At 48.7% G+C, this 20,449-nt stretch overlaps 1 long non-coding RNA gene across 2 annotated transcripts; it reads left to right on the plus strand.

Moving 5' to 3' along the window:
- The first annotated feature begins 245 nt into the window (after positions 1-245).
- Positions 246-20,246, plus strand: LOC125917101 (uncharacterized). 2 transcript variants are annotated; one of them, XR_007456094.1, is made up of 5 exons: positions 246-1,575; positions 12,090-12,145; positions 12,580-12,632; positions 16,199-16,241; positions 16,982-20,246. It is a non-coding gene; the product is annotated as an uncharacterized LOC125917101 (long non-coding RNA). The 2 variants fall into 2 exon arrangements; XR_007456093.1 differs by lacking the exon at positions 16,982-20,246 and having other exon boundaries at positions 16,199-16,972.
- The last annotated feature ends 203 nt before the right edge of the window (positions 20,247-20,449 follow it).

A 20,449-nucleotide genomic window follows, 5' to 3' on the forward strand; every position in this document is an offset into this window, starting at 1 on the left:
TTTATTTTTGAGAGCTAGAGACACAGAGCATGAGCGGGGGTGGGATAGAGAGAGAGGGAGACACAGAATCCGAAGCGGGCTCCAGGCTCTGAGCTGTCAGCACAGAACCCAACGTGGGGCTTAAGCCCATGAACTGCGAGATCATGACCTGAGCCAAAATCGGACACTTAACCGACTGAGCCACCCAGGTGCCCCAGGTTTTTGTTTTTTGAGTTTGTTTTGTTTTGTTCTGTTTGGTGTTTTTCTGTTGTTTCCTGCTTTGTCTTTGTTTCTTCCAAGCCCCTTTTCCTGCTTGTTTTGGTTACTGAATTTCCCATAGGAGCCTTCCCTGTCCATTTATATTTTAAGAGTGAATACTAAAATGCTGATTGGGCATCTGTGTGACAAGGAAGGGGGCTTAACTTCCTTGTAGGGTTCCAGAAGAGAGCCTGCTTTTTTCCTGCTGGTGACACCTAAATGTCAGTGCCTATAGATCTTTTCCGTGGGGATGTTGGGTTTTCCTGGAGAAGAATGTTGCCTGGGGGTTTAATAGCCTGGTTGTCCTGCATTCTGGGAGCCTTGATGGCAAAGGAGGCTGGGTACCCTGTTTGGTATGCAGACTTTCACTCCCTCTGTCCTTTTCTGAAGGTTGCCCCCTTCTCTGCCTTCCTCTCTCAGCTATTCCCCTCCCTCAGCTGTGTCTGAATCAGAGTCTCTCTTGTAGTTTGCCTAAACAGTGAATCTCTACCTTTTTCCTGAGGGAGGGAAATCAGACTGAGCAGATTGCAGGCAGGGAGACCCTGGGCTGGAATCGCTCCTTGAACAACTTTTAGCAGAGTCTCTTTTTAGCCCCTGTCCCCTCCCCTCTCAGTCCTTGGTGCCTCCAATTCCTGAGGCTTCTCCTGTTTCTGTGGCATTAGTCCCCTCTTGTTTAGTGGTTTCTTCCCCTGCTTGCACTTAGCAGAGCAGAAACCTGAATCAGCTACTGCATGGTGGTCAGCTCTCTGTCTTCCAGAGTTTTGTTGATGTATCTTGTCTGCTGTTGTTTCCTTTCCATTAAAAATCAAATTTTTCTGGTGGGGTTCTGGGAGAGAGCAGGGATAAATATGGGTGTTTTAATCCTCTGATTTGACCAGAAGTTTCATCTCTTTATCCAAGCCCTTAAACTGGTACCTGATATATCGTATATTCCCAAGAAATGTTTGTTAACTGATTGAACACGCGTTTCTAAGATGGTATGGCTACTGTTAGTCGTAAGATTTCAAGAGAGTCCCAAACATACAATCTTACAAAGATAAATCCGTTGTTTATTCTGAGGTAGATGTAGTAACTGGCAACAGATCCTGCCATTCTCCCTGTGCCGTGTAGGGTAGGGAGCGCCATGAGACAGCGTTGTAGGCTTTTGGGCTAGAGATCGACGAGACTCAGATGCTGTCTCTAGGCTTATCACTAATGACCTGAGTCACCTTTAGAAGTCACTTAACCTGTCTGGGTCTTGGTTTCCCCAGCCTTAAAATGGGCTATCGGTCAAGATTTGATTCCATTCACTGCGCTGAATACCTGCTGTGTCAACGCATGGTGCTAAGATCCTTCCAGGTATGTCTTCTCAGGCAGCCAGGTCAGTGTTTTGTATATACATCTGTTACGACATTTGTCACACTGGATTGACTGTGTTTGGCTTATACGTCTTTATCCTGATGGTAGTTCGGTGCCTTGCGCAGTCCGTACTCTGCAAACTTGACCTCTCAGTCTTTGTAGACTGGGCTCCTTGTGAGGGCCACATCGTAGTCCTCTTTGTGTGTGATATCATCCTTGGTGCATAGCAGGTGTATGGTACACGTTAGGCTTTTCCACTTAGTGTACATCAGGGAATATGAAAATGTGAGTCGCTCTGCCAGAGTTCCCAGACCCTGCTTGGAGAACGAGGCCTCACTTTTTGGGAGTCCAGCTGCACACTCCTTGACTCACTTTTGGAGCAGGGGGCTCAGATGTCAAGTGCAATGATGGTAGAGTCAGCAGCCATAGCAGTTCTGTACCACAGCCTTGACACTAGAGGATTGTTTCCTCCAAGTAGATCATAGTCACGCATTTGTTTAATCGGCCTCATACTGTTACGAGTTGAGATCAGATCCATCTTAACTAAGAAAGTGAATTACACACCTAATCCTGTGTTTGTAGTGCTTACAAATACTTAAGTGCTTTTTCATCATTTATTTTGGTTTTCCTAAACCTGTGAGCTAATGTGCCAAGACTCGTAAGTTGAAATTTTAGGGAGATAAATTTGGCTTGATAGAAGCACTTTCTATCACGAGAGCCATTCCTTGCTGTACTGCATTTGGGAAGCCCTGGGCTCCTTATCAAGCCAAGGTTGGATGTCTGTTGACCAGGGAACCTGGAAAGTCAATCCCTGGGCAGGAGATGAAGTCGTATTAGAACACCTAAAAAGTTCTTTGCTTTTGAGTTGTTCAACAAAGAATCACTGAGCACCAGCCACAGACCGGGGTCTGTGCTGGGCTCTGGAAATACAGCGGTGACCACAGAGAACCAGCAGCTGCCTTCGTAGAATTTATAGACTACAGCTGAACTGTCTAGTGTGGTGGCCACTAGCCATATATGGCTACCTATGTTTAAATTAATTAAAATAAAATACAGTTTAAAATTCAGTTTCTTGGGGCGCCTGTCTGGCTCAGTCAGCGGAGTACGTGACTCTTGATCTCAGGATTGTGAGTTTGAGCCCCATGCTGGGTGCAGAGATTACTTTAAAAAAAAAATCTTTAAAAATAAAAGAAAATTGAGTTTCTCATTCACAGAAGCCCCATTTCCAGTGCTCAGTAGACACACGTGACTAGTGGCTGCCTTGTGGACAGCACAGATACTGTATGTTCCCTTCACCTCAAGAGGTTCTCTTAGGCAGGCTGTGCTGGCCTGCAGAGCTAAGATTCTGTGTTTTTAGACCGTCTGCGATTAGCCTTGTTTCACAGTTGGGGCAGCTGATGCACAGAAAAGCTGTTTGTTTAAGGTCCTGTAGCGGGATGGGCCTGAGCTGGGAACAGATCTCTTCTCTTGGAGCGTGGCTCTTCTTGCTGGGAAGTGAGGTGGGGAGTGGACTGACTGAGGGCGTGGTCTCTGCGCTCAGGCTGCCTGAGCTCACATCCTGGCTCTGTCGCTTCCTAGAGCAAGTTACTAATCTGTGCCTCAGGTGCCTTGCCTGTAAAATGGAGAAAGTACCTACCTCATGGCATTGTGGGTGATCCAATAATGCAAATCTTTAGAACTGTGCCTGACACGTTCTGCTTGCTATGTTGAGAATGAGAAGGTGGATAGAAGTTATTGGCGGAGTCAAGGAAGCATTTTCTTTTTTTAAATTTATGTTGTTTTATTATTATTGTTATTTTTTAATGTTTATTTATTTTTGAGAGAGAGCACGCACATGTGAGCTGGGGAGGGGCAGAGAGAGAGGGGAAACAGAGGATCTGAAGCAGGTTCTGCACTGACAGCAGCGAGCCTGATGTGGGGCTCGATCTCACGAACCATGAGATCGTGACTTGAGCTGAAGTCGGACGCTCAACTGACTGAGCCACCCAGACACCCCTCAAGGAGACATTTTCAAACGGGAGACCGAAAAGTGGAAGAAAGAACATTGGCAGGCGGGGCTGTGTTTGCAGAGTTGACCAACCACCTGGAGAGGGACACAGAACTGAATGTTTCTAAGCCACGAGCTGCTCTGGGCATGAGAGCTGATATAAAAATGCCAGCATGTTGACGAAGCCCTCTGAGTCCCAGTTCTCATCGCTGGCTTTTGAACAAGGATCCCTTTGATGTCCCTTTCCTCCTGGTCTGCTTCTACCCATGGTCCTTTCTCCTGTCCCCAAACATTGCTTCTCCCCCTACTGTATTTCTACCTCAGAGGGGTGAAGTTGCAGACATTTGCCATCATCCCCATGGAGCAGGGAGATGTGCCAGAGGCAGAGAGAAGGGACAGATCCTGGGTGATTTGGCGGTTGGATCCTGGCTTTTCTTTGAGGTTTCTGTCGCTTGGCGATTTGCTCACTCTTTCAAGCAGGTCCATCTGGTGTGGCATGGTGCGGCTCCAAGTGCCCTGTTTTGCTGAATGAGGAGAAAGAGAGCTCTGATGCTAGCCCCAGGGCTGGGAGGGTGCCCCATTTCATAGGTGCATCCCTGCTTGCACGTGGAACTTTAAATGCTTTAATAGCCATGGACTCATTTCATCCTTTGAACAGGTATTGGTGAACATGTAGACATGGCCCCTGCCCTCCTTGTGTGTGTGTTGGGGGGGGGGGGTGGTTCCTCCTCAACACCAGGAGCTCGGGGCCCTTGTCTTCCCCAGCAGGTATTCGGCAGTTTGTTTCGGTTTTGAAGTAGGAAGGTTTTAGTGTGACGGAGTGCATGGGCATGGGGGTTGTGACCGTGCTCTAGACGTGCATGTCCCACATGGCATCTCACTTCACCCAAGCGAGGCACATAGGGCAGGTAGTAGAGCAGGGCCGGTGACAGACCTGGAGTCAGGTGGCCAGTGATGGTGGACCCAGGACTGACCTGTGTGGAGACTGTTCCTGGCCACCTGGATTCTCAACGTGGCATAAACGTGCTGCCTGAGGACCAATGATCAGGGGTACTGAGTACTTGTGCCTTAACCTGTAAGATTGGCTCTGCCAATCTCCTTCTTGTTTGTGCCTCGGCTTTCCACCATTCATGGATGATGTTCTAGCTCAGAGCCGCTGTGACAGGAATGGGTGCCTAGAAGATCCCAGAATTGTCCTCGTGTCAATGCGCAAACTCATACTCATTTTTATCATGCCTTATGCATCGATTATTAACAGCAGATTGTAGGCCAGCCTTGGAATTTTGTTTCCCAGTGTCAAGGGTCACAAGGACATATCTTTTGAAATCCAAACAGTTTCCCTTTGTGTGGAGCCTGGCAGCTGTGCCTAGGAGCAGTTTCCTAGGCTGATGCGTAAATAGATAATTCATTTGCAGATTGCTTTTCTCCATGTAGGGTTTGTCTTTAGTGGGGGCAGAGCCAGTGTTGGGTGACTGCTTCCTGTGAGCACAGAATGATGGTCAGGGGTTGTAGCTATTTATGATAAATCGAGGGGGACAATGTAAACATTTTCGTGTTATGTTGATGTTTGGGAGTTTTTCCCAGGCTGCTGTAACATATACACTGCCGCCCCTTCTGTGCTTGCGCTTCTTTTTATAGACGGTGCGCACAGCAGCCTGGAGATAGGAGAGGTTCCTGCAGCCAGTGGGGAGGTGAGACAGGCCAGAACTGGAGCTAGGAGATCTGTCACTGCCCCGGGGGTCTGGGCAGTGGGCTTGAGAGCAGGCCAGGGATCTGGATAGAGAAGCCAAGGCAAAAGTAGGAACTGGGCTGCTTTAAGCAGGACAAAATGAATAGTGTCTCCCGAGAAAGAAAACTCTCAACCAGGGATGGAAAATAGAGTAGCTGGAGAGAGCTGGGACTCGGGAGGGCCGAGGGCCTAAGCAGGGCTGGATGGTGGCTGCTGACAGGTTGCCAGGCCTGCGAGCCTGGGCCAAGACAGTCTCAGGCCTTTTAAGATGGTTTTGTGTTTGCTTTGTGGGACCTTTATGTTGAATATGGTGCATTACTGAGCCAACACTGGCAGGTGTGAGGGGGTGAGGCCCCCCAGGAACTGGGAAATGTTAGTCATGTCTGAGCGCTGATAGAAGATATGGCTCCTCTTGAAGACAGCTGCAGGAGGAGGCCCCACAGCCCGCCAGCCTACATTACAATCTACGGTCTTGGTTTTGTCTTGAATTATTAAGGTCGTGGGCTATTTCAACACTCACCTGAAGCATCGTTGTGAATAATTTTCCCTTCCTGGGGTCAAAGGAGCTCCAGTAGAGAAGGGGTTTTGTGGCTGTGGTTCTGGATTCCCCAGGTTGTTCCCTCCAGGAAAATATACTGGGGCGGCCAGGAAATCCAGAGGTTACCCTTGATGACAGTGTGTGCACCTCCTTGGGCTGTCTTGCAGATTGGTATTTTTTCTGGGTGTTCCTTTCCATTGTAGCAAGAAAGAAACAGTACTGTTAGAAGATGTAAAATATTTAACACTCTCTTTAAAAAATTAAACTGCCTAGGAGTCTTTGATTGGTGGTGCCCATGGCAACATGCATGGTTTTCAAGAGTGTCTTCCTAGGGCTTTGGGGCTCCTCAGAAGGGGCGGGGACCCCACTGCTGGCAGGACCGACTGGGAGGCCTACCCCACCTGCCTGCTTGGCCCAGAGGCTGGACAGTATTGGGACTGAGCAACCCCTTCAGAGATTGGTAGCTAAGGTCTGTTTTGATAAGTAGGGAGGAGTAATGGGGAAGAGAACTCGCCATCCTTTGGGGGCTCATTCATTCATTTTGTTTTATTGGCCTGTTAGTCCCTGGCACTTACGCTTCTCCATCCAGCCTTCGGACTTCTGCCTGTGCAATTTTCTTTGCCTGGAGTGTTCTTTCCTCCCTTTACCTAGGTAGCTCTGGTCATCCTCAGATGTCACCTGCAGGAGCATGTTGCCGGGGAAGCCTTCTGCAGTCCTCTGGAGCAGGTTAAAGCTTCCTGTTGGAGGCTTTCATGATTCAGTGGTTCTGGACAGAACATTCTTCACAGCATCTGTCTCGGCTGCTTTGTTAGACTTGTGTGGAAAACCATTGTTTGTCTCCCCCCTTCCCCGCCCCCCCACCCCCACCCCCTGCCCCAGAAGTCTGTAGGATCTATGATGACAGTGGCCAGGGCTGTTTCTCATCTACATTTTGTCCCCAGAGCCCAGCATGTGCCTGGCCCACAGAAGGGGCTCACTTTCTGAGTGTCAGTTAATTCATTTACGAAGTTTTGGGTTCTGTAGCAGATTCTGGGAATACAAAGAGAACAAAACACCCCTGCTGTCCTCACGTTGTTCCTAATCTAGAGCAGTGGGTGAGCTCTCAAGAGATGGATTGAGTGGCAGGAAGAAAACATCAGTTAAAGTTCTATTTACTCTTCAATTCAAATATAAGAAAGATGTAACTTTCCTATTTATAGTAGTACAGATTTTATAATTAACTTATAAGTAAATATGCTCAAAGCTATTTTACTAACAGGAAAGTGTGATCAAAAAGCTTGGTGGCCACTGGTCTGAAGGGAGAGGTAGGCACATGAAAGGGTTTTTGTGCCCAGGTGTGATAAACACTAAATTAGGGCAAGTACCAGCTGCAGTGGAGGCCACCGTGGAGGTGGGGGGAGCTGGAAGAGAAGGGCATTCCTGATAAAGGCAGGGGCACCAGAACATGCAAAGGGTGGCATGAGAAGGCTTAGTGTAGTGGCAGAGGTCAATACTTTAATAAGGTGGGAATATAAGGTGGGGGGAGGGTCTGCTAGATGCCCCTACTGGTTTGGGGAGGGACTGAGGATTGCGAATACCAAGATGGAAGAGATAGGGCCCCTGCCTGCAGGGTGGACTTAGGGAGAGAAGTGTGCACACGTACCCCAAGGGAAGAGAGTCCAGTGAGAGCCTGGATTCAGAGAAGGTGGGTATTTGGGTCCAGGGGGATCATGCTTTCAAAGTCCACTGTGCCCAAACACGCACCCCCCTCTTCATTGCAGAAGGGCGGGGGGGGGGGGGCTGGCAACTGACTTCAAGCCCCTTTCAAAGCCCATCTCAGGGTTAGGCTCTCCATGAAGTTCTCCTTCATCTCCTCCTACCCAGTGAGATTTTTTACCTTAATGTGATTCAGACACCTCCATGGGCTATGTTTTCTGGGTTACAAAATTGTATATGAACAGAAAAATGATATATAGTATATATAAATATGCATATTTGATGTGTTTACTTACCTATGTAATCATACACACTTCTTTCTTTTCTTTCTTTCTTTCTTTCTTTCTTTCTTTCTTTCTTTCTTTCTTTCTTTCTTTCTTTTTCTGAAGTCCCAGAGCTTGAAGTAATTATGTAATTAGAATCCACATAGAATGTGGTTAGATAAGGTGTAATTAAAGAGGAAAACCTAATTTTAAAAGAATGATAAGAGGTCATTTGATTCAGTCCGGGCCCAAATCCAGTCTTGGAAGAACAGTAAGAGGTCACTTGGATGTACAGAGCTTGGGGCCACCCAGGAGCCCAGACTGGCCAGAGAATTGGGCAGATTTTGTTTCGTTCAGTTCACTGTGAAAGCTATTCATTGAGCATCTTCTTAGTATAGGATATTGTAGGAGGCCTAGCCATGGGTAAGGAAAAGAAGGTCTGGATCTAGGGAGGACATGGGGGAGGCAGGGAGATTGGCTGGAGGACAACCAGGAGGTCCTAAGGTGAGCAGAGAGATGAAAACTCCTTTGCAGGGGGAGGGGGGGTGGGCAACAGCGGGAGGTTGGGGAAGGATTCACAGAGCAGGTGGCATTTAAGATGTGCTTGAAGGGTAAGAAGGGTTTTAAGAACAAGGACAAGGACTCTCTGGCACATTAGAGTCACTCAGATAATATTTGTGGAATGAATGCCAGGCTGAGGTTGGAGGTGGAAGGAACATGGCCAAGTTGGGTGGCCATTTGTGGTTTGGTGATGAGGTAAAGCCCATACAGCTCAGGCAGTAAGTACAGTGACAACGCGAGGCTAAGAGGACACCAGGCTTAGGCCTTTAACTGTGTGGTGGTGACTGTGTGCAGAGGAATCAGAGACTGCTGTGGGCTGTGGAGGTCTGGGGAAGTGTCCTCATGGATGGGTCTTGGGCAGAGCCTAGAAGGACCAATAGGATAGGGAAAAGGGGAGGAGGGAAGACTTGCTAAAGGAGGGGAGCAACGTGGTCAAAGGTCTAGGGAGGGAGCCAGGAGATCATCCGGGAGAGAGGGGAGGGTTGTATAAGGGAGCGGGGCAAAACCAGGTGGGCTGGAAGTGGGTGAACTAAGTTCCCAGGTGTGTTGGGCAGGAGAGCTTTGATCCAGTGGGACTAAGGGGCAGGTTGGTGGACAGGAGAGTGGCATGGAAAAGGCATGTTGAAGGAAGAGGAATCTGGCTCTTGTGTGTAGAATGGGCTTCTGAGGAGTTCAGCCTAGGTCCTTGTCATGAGGTGATCAGGACCAGGCAGTGAGCCTGGGAGGGTGGGGCTGTCTGCAGGCCCTTATCACAAAGGGCTATCGGTCTTGGTGATAAGAGGATGAGAGAAATAAGGCAGGGGAGGAGGCAGAGGTGACTGCAAGCTTCCCAGCCTGGGAGAATCATGGTACCTAAGACAGGAGGAGGCACAGCTGGTGGGAAAGAGGGTGTGGGCAGAGGCCCGGTGTGTCCAGAGCCCAAAGACCCGTGTTCTAACCCAGCCCTGCCTCTGAACTGGGTGAGACCTTGGACCAATTCATTCATCTCCTGAGCTCCAGTTTTTGGTCAGTAGGCATTTCTGCCATATGATTCAAGCTCATAGAGACTGTGGAGTCATCACAGTCCTAGGACTTGGGCAAAGAGAAGGTCTGGGCTGGAGATTTGTAAGGCCCTCCGATGGAGGGGAGAGAAGAAACCACATAATCTTCTTCCTTGTTTTGCTGGAGTGAGTAGGCAGAGAGCAATAGGGAGAGGGACTCTTGGTGGCCAAGTTGGATGAGGAGTTGCGGGGGAGAGAATGCTGTCCCGACTCATCCTGCCCATCTCAGGGTGGTTATGAGACTCTGTCATAATGAGTGTGTAAGCTTTAAGCCTACACAGATGTTGCGGTCAGTTCTCCGTTCTGGGGTGGAGCAGGGGAGGGGTTAATCTTCCTGAACTTGCAGAAAGGAAATTCTCAGGGCAGGGAACTTCTTCCCCTTCTCCCCTCCCCAAGCCAGTCTTTGGGAAACTTATGGCCTTGGACCTTTAGAAACAGAGTCCATGCAGAGAAGGCTTCCTGGCAGAGGAGGACTTGAACAGAGCCCTACACAAAGCAGAGAAGGAAGGACTTTCCAGAAGAGGGGAATGACATGGAGTTACACAATTGAAAATAGAGTCTAGAAGGGAAGGGATATGTGTTTTGAATACCTAGTGTGTATACCAGCTCTGTACCAGCTGCTTTCCTGACGTTTGTCTTTACATCATTTCTGCCTCTATTATTATCCCATTTTACAGAGAAGGCAATGGTATTAAAGAGATGAGTTAATTTGCTCAAGGCCTCAGTAGTCTGACAGGATTTCGTTTTATTCAGATCTGATTCCATTGGCAACAAATACCCACTTCTGTAGTCTGTAAATACTATATTCTGCTGGCTCTTGGGAGAACGCAGGGAAAAAGAGAATAATTTGTCTTTCTGACCCTTATTCCTAGTTAAGCACTTACTTAAAATGTGAACCCAGCTGCCATCCACGCACAGCATTCTGATACGGTATGGCATCTTGGAGAATGGGAACAGGGGACACTTAGAACTCCTCGGGGTCTAGAGCCCTTATTTATCAGATTAGGAGACTGAGGCCCCACAAAGAGAAGGGATATGCCAGGATCTGGGCAGGATGGGGATGAGAAGTAGAAGAATCTGGAGGCTTGGAGACTTGAGGCTCTTTTAAGGCCTCCCTGTGGAAAAGTTTGTTTTTAGACAACAATGGAAACCTTTGTCTAGAGAATTGGTCTGGGCAGGGGTTGGATCTGAAAGGTCCTCTGTGTGCGTGCGTGCGTGCGTGTGTGTGTGTGTGTGTGTGTGTGTGTGTTTTCTTTCCTCCACTTTAACCTCAGATGCCTTTGAACCAGCATGAAGGATTCTTTAAGACCAAAGGTTAAGACCAAAGGCATTTAACAGGTGGAAAGGGCATAGGAAGAAGGGGGAAGATCAGAAGCCACAGAAATAGAAGACTAAACTCTAGACTTGGCTAAAAGGAATTTCCCAGGCCCATAAATAACCACTAACATTTATTGAATGTTAAATTCATTTATTGTGCCAGGCAATCTTTACATGTCATTTTATAGAACTGCCAGGGCCTCCCCATGAGGTAGGTGCTATTTTATTGCTCCCATTTTAAAGATGAAGGAACCGAGGTTCAATGAAGCTAAGTGACCTACCTAAAGTCACAGAGTTAATAAGACATAGTGCCCAGACTCCAACCCAGGTCCACCCAATCCAAAGCTCCGCCTTCAACGCCCAAGCTATTTTGTAGGACTAGGAGCTCCAGGTACCTGAGTATTTGGAGGTGTATGGAATAGCACATTTAGGAGTCATCCCTTGGCAATGGTGCTCAGCAGAGGGCATTTTTACCCCCACGGGACATTTGGCAATGTCTGGAGGAGACATTTTTGGTTATCACAACGTATAAGGGGTGCTACTGGCCTCTAGTGGGTGGAGGCCAGCATGTTCCTAAACTACTTACGATGCACAGGACAGCCCACATCAAAGAAGTATCCTGTGCCAAATGTCAATGTGCTGAGCTTGAGGAACCTTGCCCTTTGGGGACCTGGTTATGTTTTTACCCCAGAGCATAGGGCTGGTGGAAGGCCATTTGGAAAGCCCATCTGAAGAACTCGAGTGGTTCCCTTACCTTCAGGGACTTACTTTGTACCTTAGTGGATGTTTGCAGTTTGGCCCCCCCACTGACTGAACCCTGAGAGGCTGCCATGGTGGTTGTGATGAGTGGAGGCCAGGAAGAAAAATTCCAGTGAGGTGTGACAGGCCGGGGTGGCTCAGGGCTGCAGATGAGCTGCAGCAGGTGAGAGGGGGCCGGGGTCCAGTCTGGGCTGCCGAGAATTGATTCGGTTGTTTCTCTGTGTGTAACTGAAATAACTCAGGTCCGGTGAATTGTGTAATTCAAAATGCCTTTATTAAATTATGACTGTGACTACGCCCCATCGGAAAGGTCTGAGGACAGGGTATACATGTTGCAGATGCAACTTGGGCACTACTCTGCTGCTTGCCGGCCTCCTCTGTTACTGGTTACTCTTTAACTCTGGTCTGCCCCATGCCACGTAGGGCAGAACAGCAAACAAATTTGGGGAAGCCCCAGGACCCTTGGCCTTTATGTGAGCTTCTCTGAGCAGCTCAGCTGAGCGTTGCGGGTGCCCGAGAGGTCTGACAGAGCAGCCCCCTCCCCTGGGAGGGCACCACTCGGGCAGTCCTGAGGAAAGTCTGCCTCTTCACCCCCATCTGCTCTCACTTCGGGCCCCTCTTCCAGGTTGGACACAGAGAATGTGTGTCTGTGCCCTGGTCCCGGATGGTGTACATCACCAGGTAAGATTTTCACCTCCCTTTGGAACCCTGGTTTCCAGCTAGTCCTCCCTGGCTGAGCTTCCTACTGCAGTGCCTTTCCCCTGCTGGCCTCGCTGACAGGAATGACCCCCTACTTCCATTCCATCGCCTGGCCCCACCCTCCAGCTAGCAGGGTCACCTCCCTCCTCCAGATGCCCTCAGCCCCAGTGAGTGCTTCTGTCATTTTTCCAGTCATTCAATTCTAGGCTTCCTGCATCATCTTTCCAGTGCTTTAGTCACTAACTAGCTGTGTGACCTTGGATGAGTCACTTAACCTTTGGAGAAGCAGCGTAGGATTGAACCAGGTGACTTCACTTCCCCTCCAGCATCAGTGTCGAATGAGAGTCATAGCCGTAGGACCTGGGGTGTTTCTTTAAGGTCGTTGGCAAACCAGGTTTCCCTTTGATCCCATACAGATTCATGGAGGACTCAGAATTGGTTGTTAGGAAACTGTCTTCAAACCAACTAAGTAAGCTTCTTTAATATTAATTCTTTACTCAGCAAGGGTGTACGGTAGGTTCAGTAGGGCTGTAAGATGGGGCCTCTTGGGCTTTGTCCTCAAGGAGCTCACAGCCTTGTGGGGGGCGGGTATGACTCTGCCATAACAGTAAACTTTGCAGCAAATCACCCGGTATCCGTCCTTAGTACCAATGATCACAATTCTCCACACCCTTACATCCCCCTTGCCCAGGGGGTCTGTTTTTTTCAGTAAGAGGTTTATTTTTTTCAGTCTTGTTCACTATGTACCTCACAGAGTGAGCAGTCAGATTTATGTTGAATAAATGCAGGAAAGAATGGTACCAATTGACTTAGGTTTTGAAGGAAGGATAGGAGTTAGATCTACATAGATGGGGAAGGGGGACATTATGGACTGGTAGGGGATATGGGTGGGGTGGAGGCAGGAGGGAGAGATGTGTGAACAAATGCATGGATGTAGTAAGGTCCAAGGCATGCTGGGTAACTGCAAGTCCATTATGATTGGACCCTGTGATATGGTCCGGATCAAAAAGACTGGAAAGGTAAGTTGGGGCCAGATGTGGAGAGTCCTGAATTCAAGCTATGTTAAAGGGATTGGATTTATCCCACAGTAGGATGGCCTCACATTCCAGTTCCCCAGGGTGGCTTTGCCTGTTGTCCCCACGTGATTGTTAATAGTGCTCCCTTCGCTCTCACGTGTCCCTGTTTGGATGATAAATTGTATGCCCTTGCAATCCTAAAGGCTACACAGAGCCCCTGAAGGGTTCATGATGGGACGTGGTCAGGCTGGCATCGGGAAGGTCAGTGCCTGGTGGTGCCTGGAGGCAGGAGGCAAGATGTTCTCTAGTCCAGGTAGGGAGAAGGCCTGGGTCTGAGAAGTCGTTGTGACGTCTCAGATGTCTGAAAGGAGGAGATGGTTATAAAAGAGATTGAAGGCCAAAATGATACCACGCATGGTCTCTAAATGGCTCCAAAGTGGCTCTTCCAACGGAAGATGCATTCTGAAGTTTAGACATACTGGATAAGCTGTTTTCTAATTTGAAGTTATGGCTGATAAGAAAAACATCTACATTGTGCCTGTTTCCTGAGCAATTAAAAGTCAGAGAAGCTTCTCCCCAGCCTCCAAACGTTCTGGTGAAACACACTGGTATTCACTTTCCTAAACCCCAGCATTGTTCCTTGGAATTTAAAATAGGTTATGAATGTGCTTGATGTCAGGAAAGATAAATCTGTGAGGAGGACTGTAGTCAATACATTTCCTTTTTAAGTAGAAACAATATAAAGAGCTTCATTCAGTCCCGAATCAATCTCACTTTGTTGCCATGATTGTGTAAAACCTGAACTGCTTTATGTCCGTCTCACACTGTTTATATTCCCCTGATGTTCCCCATCTCAGCTGGCCCTGCACGGAGTCAAAGCCTTTTTAGGCCATGTACGGCTCACTTCTCTCAGGGCTGTTTTATTGCATGCTGCAGAAGGGCTGTGCTCTGAGCAGTGAGTTCATTTTGTATCTAGCGGTGCTCTTCAGGGTGGCTATCCCACATGAGCTTCCTATGTTGCAGAGTTGGAAGGCCAAATTCCTTAGCTTTTTAAATTCCCATGAAAAAGATGATTACATTTTAGGATAGTTGATACATACACATGGTTCAGAAATCAAAACACTATAAAAATGTATGCATTGAAAACTTTCATTCTTACCCCAGTGATGTCCACATCACCCCCTCCTCCAGCCTGGCCCCTATAGGCAGACTGAACATAATGTTCCAGTTTTTCCATGACAGTCTTCGTTTGTGTTCTCCATCCCAGTGAATGATCAGTAACACCCTCCTTCACCCCCAAAAATGTCCCAGTGTCGGTGCTAAATGATATAATCCTTTATACACAGGTAATCCTTTTTATTAGTTTCTTAGATATCCTTCCAGTATTTCTATATACAGATAACACATGTAGGGGGGATGACATACATTGCCCTCGTCACTGAATATATCTTGGAAAACTACATATCTACCCCAAGTAGAATTGGGGTGTCCTCATTCTGCCAAAGTGCCTTTGTGTTTGTAGAGACTGGTTGGCAGTTAACTTTCCCTTAGTTTATCAGTTTAATTACTATTTAGGAGTTGCTTCTGTTTACCTAGGGAGAAACAAAAGACTGTGGGAAACGAACCCAGCTTCCTTCCCTTCGGAAAGCCCATTTGGGAATAAACTCATCCAGGTAGCTTTAAGGCACTAGCTTTCTGCCTAAGATGGTACTGGGCACTTTGGATGAAGTGGGTCCTGTATTCATCTCCAGTTGTCTAGATGCTTCACGATCCAGCTCAGGTGCCTCAGCCTTTCAGGGAGCCCTCCCTGATTCCCTAGCCAGAATTCTTTGGCATCCCCATCCATCCACTCATCCATCCATTTACCCATGTCAGCAACCAGCATTCACTGCACGTGTCCTTGTCCCAGGACCTGTGCTAGAGATGAACAGATGATGGGCCCCTTACTGGAGAAGACAGAGAGACAGGTGCATGAGTGGGAAGTTACAATGCAGTGCTCAGGCTGTGGGGGAGCACAGAATGATGGGTGCCTAAGTGTAGTTGAACTTGGGGTAGAGCTAGGGAGACTTTCTGAAGACACTTTCTCTGGTGGGACTTGCTTTTTAGTTCTGTGAATATTTGCCTTGTCTTCACTGTTACATCGAGGTCCTTTCTATTATCCTCAGCTCTGGCCCCTTCCCTTGTCACCGCATACCTGGTGCATACCTCCATTAAATAGTCATTCAAATATTTTTTGAGTGAAAAAGTCCAAATTAATTAAGTAGACCCAGCTCAAGAATCTTAACATCAAAAAGAGCAGGTGAGATGTTCTTTGCTGCCTTTGGTCTTCATGGCTTATCTCGGCAGCTGGTATCCTGCAGAGGCCCCTCTAGATTAGTGCTTGCCCTGCCCTTCATTCTCCTCTTCTGCAGGCTAAAGTGCTCCCCCTCCATCTGTTACTATCGCCACAATAAGGAACCCCTTGACTCTGACTAATGCTGACAAGAAGTAGCTGGGTGAATGGGAGCCCCAGGTCCCATCCCCCTGGGTCTTGGCTTCCCCCTTGGAGTGAGGTGGGTAGCATATGACCCCGAAGGACACTGTGCCTCTGACATTTCAAGAACAATGATTTCAGGAGTCAGCTGTGGCTCAGCCAGCTCCTTCTTTTATCTGCTTCTAATAAGTGCAGCTTCCCTTGCAGTTTCCTGGTGCCACAGGGGGTGATCAGTCCAGGATAAGAAATAGCCAGGCCAGGAAAATGACCTTTTAATAAAGTTGAAAGGGCCGCTGGGAGAGCCGGGATGGCCAGACGTGTGGCCGCCAGCCACTGTGCTGTGGTCTGCACTGAAAGAGGTCCCAGGTAATGACTCCAGCTGCAGCTGCTGAGGAAGGAACACAGGCCATCATGGAAGAGGGTTTCGGCCGAACGTTAGCAGATGTTTTCCTAAAACTGTGCAGAGCAGCATTTTGTGGGAAGAGGTGAGATTTGTTTGACAACTCACACTCCCTTTTCTGTTGCCCTCATCTGTTCTTTCTACAGTAGCTTTACACAGGAAATAGGAAGCTGGGATGGTGGTTCTCAGGTAAGTCCACTTGGGACTGACACGTAGAGTTGACTGTGTGCCTGGCACTGCACCCAGCGTCTTTACATTAAGAACCACTAAAGCAGTGGTTCTTAAACTTTGGGGAGCATCAGAATTCACCTGGGGTACTTGCTAAAAATACATAGTACTCCATGGTGGGGCCCAAGGATTTGAATTTTTTAATTTATTTTATTTGAGAGAGCAAGAGTGGGGGAAGGGGCAGAGGGAGAAGGGAGAGAGGGAGAGACAGAGAGAGAGAGAGAGAGAGAGAGGGAGAGAGAATGGGAGAGAGAACCTTAAGCAGGCTCCACACTCAGCACAGAGCCCGATGCAGGGCCTGACACCATGACCCTGGGATCATGACCTGAACTGAAGTCAAGTCAGACGCTCAACTGACTGAGCCACCCAGGTGTCCCCCAAGGATTTGAATTTTTAACATATTCTCTAGGTTATGCAAGTTATATCCAGATGATGTCAGCTGCAAATAACAAACTCCAGCCCAGATTGGCTAACTGGCAAAACTTGTTTCTCAAACAGGAGGGATGCATTTTAAAACTGCAAGGCCCATCAGTCCTGTGGGCCACAATGTGGGCCATGCCCCCTGGAGTTGGCAGTGGGATGATTCTGAATCTCAAGATAGGGTGGGTTTGGGGGCAGTCGCTTCAGTAGCTCAGTGACGTCAGCAAGGCCCCCGGTTTCTTCCCATCTCTGCTATCTTTGGTGGTTGGCTTCCCCTGCAGAGAATAAGAGGGCTGCAGCGTTTCCAAACGTTTTAGTGAGACAAGCACAGCCAGAGGAAGAAGAGAGACTGGATGGACTTCAGGCTCTCTCAGCAGCCAGGAAGCTTCCTGAGGCCCCCCCCAACACTCTCCCGAGATGCCTCCTTGGCTGGAGCTTGGCTGCACGTCCATCCCTGAATCAATCACTGTTGACTGGAAGGCGGCCACACTTCTGGAGGGATCTGGAGGAGAGGCACGTATCCAAACAAAATGGAGGCTCTGTTAGGAAGGAAGGAGCAGGGACTAGGGGTTGGGAAGGCAACTGCCAGGGCCCAGGGTGCAGGTGGCCCGAGCAGTATGCCTCATGTCATCCTGAGCAGTCGGGCTGTTGGCAAGGTTATCTCTGTCCTGCAGATGAGGAAATGAGACTCCCTGAGCTTCAGTGACTTGTAGATAACAGGCCCGTGGATGGTGTGTAGGGGGCGGGAGTGGGGGAACTGGGGTGTTTGTGAGGCCTTTTTAGCCCTAGGAGAGTAATCATACTTTTGTTTTTAACCTGAGGTGTCAGAGCAGACGCCTTCGTTTCTGATTTCTCCTTTATGACTCCAGTTATTCGTGGCGGAAGGCCTTCCTCTGTTTTTCCTATGGGCAGAATTCTCAAGGCGTGAGAAAAAATACGCAACTTTGGTTGTACCTGAAAGCAGCTGAGATGATGATATCAGCTCCGATTTGGGGGGAAAGGGGCTGGCCACATCAGCCCCTGTGCTAGGTATAGTGCATGCATTATCTTAAATCCTGGCAACAACCTACTAAGTTAGGTTTTATTCTCCGTATTTTAAAGATGGGGAAACTGAGTCTCAGGAAGGTGAAGCTGAGGGTGGTGGGTGGCACAGCTCGTGGGTGGTGGAGCCAAGCCTGACGGCTCAAATTCGGTGCCGCTTCCCTACTCCACACTGGGGCTTATCAGCGGCTGCCAGCCTTGTTTATGCCCCTGAAGGAAGGTTCTCAGGGAACGGGCTTTTAGTGTCAAGAGTTCCAAAGGAGCTGAATGTTTCCTATGGGAATAATTCTCAGGGCACCAGGAAAAATATCCTGAGCATAATAAACACAAGAAAGAAACAGGAAATCTGGTTTGTTATATAGCAGCTAAAATACAACTAGGAAAACCCTTTAAAAAACCTAAAAGGTTTGCTGGATTTGAAAAGGAAAGGTCCCGATGGAAAGGGGAGGGAAACCCCTGTGAGTTCGGGAGATAAATGTGGACAGTGTGGCAGCAATAATGGGTGCTGGGTGGAGAGTGAACACCTTGCTTTTTCCCCGGTTCTGCTTATGACTCTGATCTCTGGCAAGTCACTTAGCTTTTCAGAGCAGTGTCCGCACGTGTAACGGGTGGTCCTGGCTGGCAGCTCGGTGGGCAGAGGTCGCAGAGGCGTAAAGGGTGGAGCAAGCCTTGCCAACTGTGCAGCGCTTTGCAAAGGTGAGGGAGTGTCCGGTCTGAACCACAGAGTTGACCCCCCGGAGTTTTAAACCGAGTGCCCCTCTACCTGGTGGCGAGCTGTTCGTTGCCTATCGGGGGCATGTCAGAACTGGTGGAGGACAGCCCCTTCGCCTCCACTGGATGTCTGGCTTCGGCCTCATCACAAGGAGAAATCAGCTTTGCCTGCAAACGTCCAGCTCTGGACGTTTGGAGTCCCTCCCTTGGCACATTGCCTGACCTATGCCTCGGGGACTATTGCCTACAGATGCCCAGGGGGAGGTAACAGTAGTACAAAGTGGGCAGAGATAAGTGCCCCATGCACAGCATGGAAGGTACAGACCATGGCTGCCGTGGGAGGATCCTGGGGCTCAGGAAGCTCTGGGTAATCTGGCCATGTATGTTGAAGATGGATCACAGGTGTGTGTGTGTGTGTGTGTGTGTGTGTGTGTGTGTGTGAGAGAGAGAGAGAGAGAGAGAGAGACAGACAGACAGACAGGTGAGCCCCTTTGTGAGTGCCGCCAACATACCTCTCTGATGATGGTGGCGCTGGAGACACAGTGACCTGACTTTTCAAATATGAACAGAGGGAATAATAGGGAATTTCCCCCTCCCAGTGAAGTGTATCTGCAACTTTGTAGGGGTTTGAGTCTGCACTAAGATATTTAAGATTAGTTTCTTGCTCCTAGCTTTCCTACCGTACCCATTTATATTGAGCAACCTCTGCATAGCAAGCTGAGCTCAGTGCTGTGGTCTCAAAGACCAAAATCATTGTCCTTGGGTAGGAGTCTCCTAGGTAAACAGGATCATTACAAAACTGTGTGATAAGTGTTAACAGGTATGTGCAGGGTCCTCGGGGAGAAGTAGGAGGGAACACCTGGTTGGGTCAGGTGGGGGGAGGGACACTTGTTTCTCAGAGGAGGTGACACCTGAGCTGGGGCTAGAAGGCTGGGAGGAAGTGTGCCAGGTGGACCAGCCTCTTGGAAGGGATTCTAGACAGAGGGCGGTAATAGCTTTCATCTGACAATAAAAACTGTTCCTGAAAGCCTGCTGTGTGGCAGTGGTGAGGCAGAGATGGATGGGACTGTGTCCCAGCCCTGCAGGTGCTCACAGTCAGAGGTGAATAGGAGATGACAGTGAAGGTGACAGTGTGATTGGAATATGGACAGTCTGTGGAAACACAGGGCCCTGCTGAAGTCAGTTGTGATAATTTGCTTATCAGTCTTCCTCTGAGGGGGCCCCTTTGCGGGTCTTTCGTTGGTGAGAGGCTCTGTTGAAGAAGCTGGCTTGCTGTCTGCTGCCCTTGGGGTGGGCTGTGCCCTTCAACAGTTTGGATTGTTCTGTGAGACACCTATTCGTACTTACAGATTTCTTCCTTGTGGAGGCTGCGCTGGGCTTAGCAAGTTGGGCTTGGGCAAAACACTTCACTAGTCTGGGCCTTTTTTTTCCTTCCCACTTACGGAAGAAAGGCTGTTTGGATCAGGTCATTGTTTCTCAAATAGCAGTCTAGGGAGCAGCTCCTTTCGAATGGCAGGCGTGCTTGTGGACATGCAGAGTCCTCGTGGGGTGGCATCTTGTCCTCATTTGTAGGGCCAGACACTGGGGAGTGGGGTGTGGGATTTTGCCTTTAACAGGCAGTCCGGGTGATTCCTACACATCTTAGAGTTTGGAGACACCTGGGCCACAGGATGGCAACTTCTAATCCTGTCAGCCCTAATCTCCTCAGCCACATCTACGTCCACAGGAAGTGGGAAGATAAAGAGTTAGCTTTCTTAATGTTTTATCCCTGCAGGACACCTTCAGCAAACTGCTCATAGTTTAGGTGTCCTGGCTGGACCCGATCCGCAGTCTGGTTTTGATATTCCTTAAGGAAGAAAAGCCTTGTTAACACGCACCTGAATGTGACTGTCAGAATCTGTTTATGGATCATTATGAGAAACACCTGTCTTGCTTTTCATCTTGGCTCTGGATGTTTGACAGGCTTCCCTGTTCTGGGTCCCTCCCCTTCGGTCTCC

This window comes from Panthera uncia, unplaced genomic scaffold, assembly GCF_023721935.1.
Source record: "Panthera uncia isolate 11264 unplaced genomic scaffold, Puncia_PCG_1.0 HiC_scaffold_1480, whole genome shotgun sequence".
Taxonomy (NCBI): domain Eukaryota; kingdom Metazoa; phylum Chordata; class Mammalia; order Carnivora; family Felidae; genus Panthera; species Panthera uncia.